We start from the raw sequence: 8,979 nt of genomic DNA, 5'->3' as shown, positions 1-8,979 counted from the left end.
GTCCTAGGACAAATTTCTACAAACTAAAAAAACCAAAACCACCACCACCACTACAAAAACAGCAGTCAGGATAGATAGCAGTTGGAGAAATATCTCATGGGTCCAAAACTAAAAGTTTTGTGTTTTTGTTTTTTTCCTTTTCCTAATAGTGAAAATTCAGGAGGGAGAGCACAAGCTGAGATTACATTGGCAATAGGTAACAGCAAAGGCTCTCACAGGACGTAGGGAAAGTCCACAGAGACAGGCACTTGTTCCATCGGTTGAGTTGGTTGGGGCTAGCAGTATGCAAGGTTTTTCTAGAAGAGTTCTGTGGCTGTAGTGATGAGGTGATGGCACTGAGTCAAGGTTTTAGCTTTGAAAGCCTTTTTGTCTTCTGTTTGCTTCTTTGGCTTTGTGTTTGTTTCTTTGGCTAGGTGAGTACCCTCTTACTGGGTGACCTCAGCTAGAGCTGTCAACGGCTTTCCCTTATCCTACCCTTGCCATCATCTTGCCTTTGTAATTCAGTTAATCACCTACACTGTTGGCTTACAGGATTCCACTAGGCTCCTCCCAGGGACCTAGCAAAGGCTCACATCCTCACCTGCCACCACCACCACCACCTTCACCTGGTGCTTCAAGTGTGGGCTGCATATAATAGGTCTGCCCTGCCTGTCACTCCAGCACTCTCTCTGTTCCCACATGTTCCTGGCCACCTCTCTCTCCCCCTTCCTGTCCTTCTCTGTCCCCCCTTTTCTGCCCTCACCACTCTGCTCCCATCTGTCTGGCTGTCTTACATGTCCACTTATCTGCCTCAACCCCTTCTCCAGGTCCTCATTTCCCTCCCTTCCTCCAAATAAACCCCATAATATACATGGCTTGATTTCTTAGGGGGCACCTTGGCATGGAACCACCAGGTACCTCCTCACCTATTATATTTCATAACAGATACCAAAAAAATCATTTTGGTATCTACTTCTGTAGAAAAGCAGATTTAGTCTTTTACAGCAATAGTTATATTGACTGGCATCTAAAAATTCTGCCACATGCGCATTGTGTAAACCATATGTTTGACTGTCACCGAAAGTTATGACAGGACAGTGTCAGCCTTAGTACAGGTCTTCACTCAGAATGCAGAGGCTGTAGGAGCAGGGAATATTTGCACAGGTTACTGTAGGAGGCAAATGTGAGAACTTTCAAAAATAATGCTAGGGAAAAGGAAAGGCCTATGTAAAAGATACTTTGTTAACAGGTAGGACTTGATATTCTGAGAACGTGGCAAGGTTACAGGAAGCCTCTTGGAACTAGCATAAAGGACAGACAGCATTTCTACTCCTTGGTCCATGGATTGCTTTTGGGAAAATGTTTACTTCCGAGGACATGGGGCCTGTGCTTGGGCCTCGAGGCTGAACAGGCTGCAGCACATTGGGGATGGTGCTGAGCCAGGGAACTGGAATGCAGGCGAGCCGACTGTGCAAGTTAGAACAGCCTGGCAAAGCCTGGGGCAGAGGCAGCCAAGACGAGACCCGGGCGGCCGAAGCTTCCGTTAACAAAGTGAGAACAGCAGAGTAAACTCAGATAAAGTACACATTCACTGCCGTCTGGAACATTCCTGCACACATTACTCCCACTGCTGTCTTCAAAACTCTCCACAATAAAAGGGTTTTAAAAATGAGATAAATATGAAAGTCACCTCATTTCAATGACATCCCCATACTAAAAAAAATTAAAATAAAAAATAATTCCTCCCAAATTTTATCAGAATTCTTCCCTATATTATAATAGATGAATAAATTGCATTAGTTTTAAACTAATAAGTAATAAGGGCTAACATTTCAAAACAAATGATAAGCTTGAAATTTGTTGAAAGTATACCGAATGCGCAGAAATAACTGGGCATGCGTTATGCTGCTTGTAACTGTAGCACTTGAAAGCGGAGGCAGGAGGATTTCTGGGAGTTCAAGGTCAACCTGGGTGACACAGTAAATTCCATGCCAACCTGGGCTAAAGAGTAAAATACTGTCTCCAAAACAATACGAAGCCAAAACAAACGGACAGGACAACAAAACTAAATAAGTAAACTAAAAGAGTTCACGTAACAGACATATCATAATACCATGGACAGACATCCCGTGTGGTCCTCTAGTTTTTGGCAAGGTTACATTTAAAGCATTGCGGACCATGCACCTTTGCTGGCTTTGTGTTGCAGTATCCACATCCCTCCTCTAGGAGGTAACTTACTTTATCCTAATGAAGCAGTTTCAGTGGGATCCTGAGCTGAAGGGTTCTGTTCTCTTATGAGCAGCAATCCAAATTAATCTGCACAGATTATGTCCTTGGAATTTGCATCTTGTCTATGGAGACACAAGTACTGGAAACATGAGATTGATCCGTCCTGTAATTGTGTCCTGAAAAGTTTGTCTATTCATGCTTGCTACAGAGCCAGGGCTTGTGTGTTTCAGATCGAATCTGACAGTGCTTTGAATTTGAAAACTACCTTCGTAATCAAGGACCAGAGACACAGCCCCATGCTGTGCCTTTGACAGCCTGAGTTCTCTCTAGTGACTCCCACTCAGGTAAAGTTGGGATTCATGAATTTACTGCAGAAAAGCATTTCAAGATGAGCCAGTATGAGACACACTTGGGAGTTTAAGATTTATCTACTTGTTCTTATTTATGTGTGTGCATACATGCCTGCACGAGGTTCTCTGCACCACATACACACAGGTGCCTGTGACCACAAGGGGATGTCGAGAGCCCCTAGATCTGGAGTTCCAGGCAGGCAGTTGTGAGCAGCCTTGGTGTAAGACTCCACCTAGGCTAGCAGTAAGACTCCAAACTGCTGAGCCTCTCCCACCTACAGTTGGGAGTTTGTTAGGGGGAAAGTTTATCATGAATTTAAACAGAAAAGGAGTGGGGGCGGTGGTTCTCAGGGAAAGGGCATGTCCAAAAGTTTAGGCTTCCCAAAGGACCGTCCTGCTTGACTTAGCAGTAGCCATGGATCTGATATTGGTGGCTATCAAATTGTATTTCTAGAAACCATTTATCCGTTTTTTTACTTTCCTCTTTTTTTTTATTTTTTACACGATATATTTTGATCATATTCTTCCTTCTTTCCCCTCCTCCAACTACTGCTAGATTCTGCCTCCTACCCACCCAACTTCATTCTCTTTCTCTCTCAGTACAACAAAACTGAAAGACAAGACAAAAAGTGAGCAAATACACAGCCAAAAATCCTCATGGAGTCCATTTTGGGTTGGTCAGTACTCCTGGGGCATGGCTCCTGGTCTGCAGTGTGGTTGACATACCCTTCATTCCACTGGAGAAAACTGGTTTTCCTTGTTGCAGCAAGAATCAATTGCAAATGGCTTCTTGGTTAGGTTTGGGACTTTGTGTCCACTTTACCTTCTACATTCTAGGACTTTGCTTTGAACCTGTGCAGGTTTTGCGTGTGCTGTCACAGTCTCTGACTCTTTTTCAATAAATGACAGGCTATAGGGTGTCTCTGGATATGCTTTGTATAAGACTGCAATCTAAAAAATCATGGGTCAATAGGGTTTCGCAAGGCAAGAGGGCTAAGATGTGTCTCTTCTCTTTTTTTTTTTTTTATTAACTTGAGTATTTCTTATATACCTTTTGAGTGTTATTCCCTTTCCCGGTTTCCGGGCAAACATCCCCTCCCCCTCCCCTTCTTTATGGGTGTTCCCCTCCCAACCCTCCCCCCATTGCCGCCCTCCCCCCATAGTCTAGTTCACTGGGGGTTCAGTCTTAGCAGGACCCAGGGTTTCCCCTTCCACTGGTGCTCTTACTAGGATATTCATTGCTACCTATGAGGTCAGAGTCCAGGGTCAGTCCATGTATAGTCTTTAGGTAGTGGCTTAGTCCCTGGAAGCTCTGGTTGCTTGGCATTGTTGTACATATGGGGTCTGGAGCCCCTTCAAGCTCTTCCAGTTCTTTCTCTGATTCCTTCAACGGGGGTCCCGTTCTCAGTTCAGTGGTTTGCTGCTGGCATTCGCCTCTGTGTTTGCTGTATTCTGGCTGTGTCTCTCAGGAGCGATCTACATCCGGTTCCTGACGGCCTGCACTTCTTTGCTTCGTCCATCTTGTCTAATTGGATGGCTGTATATGTATGGGCCACATGTGGGGCAGGCTCTGAATGGGTGTTCCTTCAGTCTCTGTTTTAATCTTTGCCTCTCTATTCCCTGCCAAGGGTATTCTTGTTCCCCTTTTAAAGAAGGAGTGAAGCATTCACATTTTGATCATCCGTCTTGAGTTTCATTTGTTCTAGGCATCTAGGGTAATTCAAGCATTTGGGCTAATAGCCACTTATCAATGAGTGCATACCATGTGTGTTTTTCTATGATTGGGTTACCTCACTCAGGATGATATTTTCCAGTTCCGACCATTTGCCTATGAATTTCATAAAGTCATTGTTTTTGATAGCTGAGTAATATTCCATTGTGTAGATGTACCACATTTTCTGTATCCATTCCTCTGTAGAAGGGCATCTGGGTTCTTTCCAGTTTCTGGCTATTATAAATAAGGCTGCGATGAACATAGTGGAGCACGTGTCTCTTTTATATGTTGAGGCATCTTTTGGGTATATGCCCAAGAGAGGTATAGCTGGATCCTCAGGCAGTTCAATGTCCAATTTTCTGAGGAACCTCCAGACTGATTTCCAGAATGGTTTTACCAGTCTGCAATCCCACCAACAATGGAGGAGTGTTCCTCTTTCTCCACATCCTCGCCAGCATCTGCTGTCACCTGAGTTTTTGATCTTAGCCATTCTCACTGGTGTGAGGTGAAATCTCAGGGTTGTTTTGATTTGCATTTCCCTTATGACTAAAGATGTTGAACATTTCTTTAGGTGTTTCTCAGCCATTCGGCATTCCTCAGCTGTGAATTCTTTGTTTAGCTCTGAACCCCATTTTTTAATAGGGTTATTTGTTTCCCTGCGGTCTAACTTCTTGAGTTCTTTGTATATTTTGGATATAAGGCCTCTATCTGTTGTAGGATTGGTAAAGATCTTTTCCCAATCTGTTGGTTGTCGTTTTGTCCTAACCACAGTGTCCTTTGCCTTACAGAAGCTTTGCAGTTTTATGAGATCCCATTTGTCGATTCTTGATCTTAGAGCGTAAGCCATTGGTGTTTTGTTTAGGAAATTTTTTCCAGTGCCCATGTGTTCCAGATGCTTCCCTAGTTTTTCTTCTATTAGTTTGAGTGTGTCTGGTTTGATGTGGAGGTCCTTGATCCACTTGGACTTAAGCTTTGTACAGGGTGATAAGCATGGATCGATCTGCATTCTTCTACATGTTGCCCTCCAGTTGAACCAGCACCATTTGCTGAAAATGCTATCTTTTTTCCATTGGATGGTTTTGGCTCCTTTGTCAAAAATCAAGTGACCATAGGTGTGTGGGTTCATTTCTGGGTCTTCAATTCTATTCCATTGGTCTATCTGTCTGTCTCTGTACCAATACCATGCAGTTTTTATCACTATTGCTCTGTAATACTGCTTGAGTTCAGGGATAGTGATTCCCCCTGAAGTCCTTTTATTGTTGAGGATAGCTTTAGCTATCCTGGGTTTTTTGTTATTCCAGATGAATTTGCAAATTGTTCTGTCTAACTCTTTGAAGAATTGGATTGGTATTTTGATGGGGATTGCATTGAATCTGTAGATCGCTTTTGGTAAAATGGCCATTTTTAGTATATTAATCCTGCCAATCCATGAGCATGGGAGATCTTTCCATCTTCTGAGGACTTCTTCAATTTCTTTCTTCAGAGTCTTGAAGTTCTTATTGTACAAATCTTTTACTTGCTTGGTTAAAGTCACACTGAGGTACTTTATATTATTTGGGTCTATTATGAAGGGTGTCGTTTCCCTAATTTCTTTCTCGGCTTGTTTCTCTTTTGTGTAGAGGATGTTGTTTCTTATGAGATTCCCCAAAACAGCCAGGAGAGAGGCTATAGGCTTTTAGTCCTTAATCGTGAGTCATTGCTAATTTAATATTCATGTTTGAAACATCCCTACAAAAAACCCTCAAATACTGCGAATTATTCTGGAGTTGATTTTAATTACAAAAAATAAATCTGTGCTCATGGAGCTCACTTCACAGGTACATGATCAATAACTGAAATAAATAAAAACCCCAATTATACAAGAATGTTCGTTGAGGTTGTGTGCTACTGAAAGACATAGGGTAGGATGAAGTGCCTAGAGAGACAGAAAGGGGGATGTGCCTGCAGTCTAAACATAAGTATTTGGGGGAAAGCCGGTGCTAAGCTCTCACTGGTTTCAGATCAATAAACCTCTCATTTTATGAGAGAAGCTGGTGGGGCACTGCTCATGAATTGTAGTAAAAAGTGACATTTCGAGAATTCAGAGAAAGATGGTAAGGTAAACCACAAACTGGTACATTGCTCAGGAAACACATGCAGATAGTCCGGTGGATGAGGAATGGTGACAGAGCTGGTCAGAGACACAGCATACATACATACATACATACATACATACATACATACATACATACATACATACACACAGCAGGGTGAAGCAGATGGCAGCTCGACCACTTTTAATTCCACTAGTCTTGGTCAGATTCCCAAGGAAAATGTATTGTCATCAGGGCTTGAAAGTGAGTCAACCTATGTACTTTAGTCTTTGTCTTGCTGGTGGTGTGAAAGTATATGGAAGGATTGGGAGGCTGGCAGAAGAAGTTTACGTAATAGAAAGAAAGAGCAAAGAAACAAACCTGAGAAGGGAAGCCTGGGGCTGCAGCAGGGAGTCTGGGAGCTGACCTAAATCTCAGCAGCTGTTTGTACTTGCATTATCCTGAGCAAAGATTCCAGTTCTAAGAAGCAGCAATGGATTAGTGAGAGTTACACGTCTACCTCTTGAGTAGATAAATTCGGAACATCCTTTATCCCTACTGAGAGCCCGTTTACCCAGGATGCAATTCAGATCATCCTTCATCCCTACTGAGAGTGCATTTACCAGGATGCAGGTGGTTAGGCACAGTCAGAGAGTGAAAGGGCAATGGAGTTCCCGCAGTGTCACCAGGGGATACAGTGCCACTTTTCCAGGGACACTGCTCTCATACATTGAGACCAAAACACTGAGGAAAAAAAGGTGGACTCAGAAGGAAATACAAGGACAACTTTAGATATCTTTTTTATTTTTGAGGCAGGGTCTTACTATGTAGTTTTGATTGACGAACTCAGAGATCAGTTTGGCTCTGCCTCCCTGGGATTAAGTGCTGGGATTAAAAGCACAGCCTGCCTTCAGAGCCTGCCCCACATGTGGCCCATACATATACAGCCACCCAATTAGACAAGATGGATGAAGCAAAGAAGTGCAGACCGACAGGAGCCGGATGTAGATCGCTCCTGAGAGACACAGCCAGAATACAGCAAATACAGAGGCGAATGCCAGCAGCAAACCACTGAACTGAGAATAGGTCCCCTGTTGAAGGAATCAGAGAAAGAACTGGAAGAGCTTGAAGGGGCTCCAGACCCCAAAAGTACAACAATGCCAAGCAACCAGAGCTTCCAGGGACTAAGCCACTACCTAAAGACTATACATGGACTGACCCTGGACTCTGACCTCATAGGTAGCAATGAATATCCTAGTAAGAGCACCAGTGGAAGGGGAAGCCCTGGGTCCTGCTAAGACTGAACCCCCAGTGAACTAGACTATGGGGGGAGGGCGGCAATGGGGGGAGGGTTGGGAGGGGAACACCCATAAGGAAGGGGAGGGGGGAGGGGGATGTTTGCCCGGAAACCGGGAAAGGGAATAACACTTGAAATGTATATAAGAAATACTCAAGTTAATAAAAAAAAAAAAAAAAAGCACAGCCTGCCTTAAAGACAATTTATTGGCATTTGAAAGAGAAAACACCAGGGCAGAAGAAAGCTGAGATCTCTTGGCAGCTAACAGGAGTGAGAGAGGAGAGGGAAGAGTGAAATCCTGCTTTCTTAGAGGTCAAGGGGTCAGTCTCCTTGAGTGTACATAAACCAAGTATCTAGTCCTTTACTGTGAGCTTGGGCAGGCACGGGTGAACACAAACTATGTAAGTGTAAAAAAAGCCTCTTTAAAATTTATTACATTTATCAAACCAGCATCATGTGAGGGAGGAGTATTCTTGGAAGGACCTTTAGCTACACTGTTAGACTGTCTCAAAAACAAAGAAAAAAAAACCAATGAGTATTTATAGACTACTATGGGGTTGATACTTAATATTTGATGGTGATGATGATGATGGTGATGATGATGATGGTGATGATGATGATGATGATTGTTCTGGGACTCACTTTGTAGACCAGGCTGTCCTCAAACTCACAGAAATCCAACTGCCTTTACCTCTGAGAATTGGGATTAATGGCATATGCCACCACATCTGGTTTATCCTGATACTTTTAAAAGTAATACTCATATATTTATTTATTTCACACAACAATTTTTAATCCTCATTTTACAAATGTAGAAATTAAATAATAGGATGAAGCAAATCATTTAATGTGATAGTTAAATGTTAGAACAGGGATAGAAACACTGAATGTTCTGTTTCCAGATACTTGCTGTTAATTTCTACTTTATTGCTACCATTCACTAACTTAACCATTAAGGTTTTTTTTTAGGAAGTTTTTTTTTCCTTACCACTCTTTACATTCGATTTCAAATCTAATGTGCTGCTTAAATAGATAAATATCACAACTGACTCTTAATTTTCACCTATAAAAGAAAATATTAGGAAGATGTCCTGGATAAAACAAGAATTATTACTTATATATTTGGGATTACTAGCAGTTGAAGGTTTTTTTTCCCAATTCATGTATTTTAATCTAGAAACGTCAGGATAAAAATCAAAAAACTCCTCAGCTTCAAACTGCCTCTTGCACCTAGTTCTTGATCACTCTAAATCCCCCATTATTGGTTGCTCTCCTCTTGGGGGTGGGTGTTGGGTTTATCATCCTTCTGGTCCTCCTCTAAGATTAAGTCAAGATGTT

This window comes from Rattus norvegicus, chromosome 3 (assembly GCF_036323735.1).
Source record: "Rattus norvegicus strain BN/NHsdMcwi chromosome 3, GRCr8, whole genome shotgun sequence".
Taxonomy (NCBI): Eukaryota; Metazoa; Chordata; class Mammalia; order Rodentia; family Muridae; genus Rattus; species Rattus norvegicus.
This window is presented reverse-complemented; position numbering follows the sequence as displayed.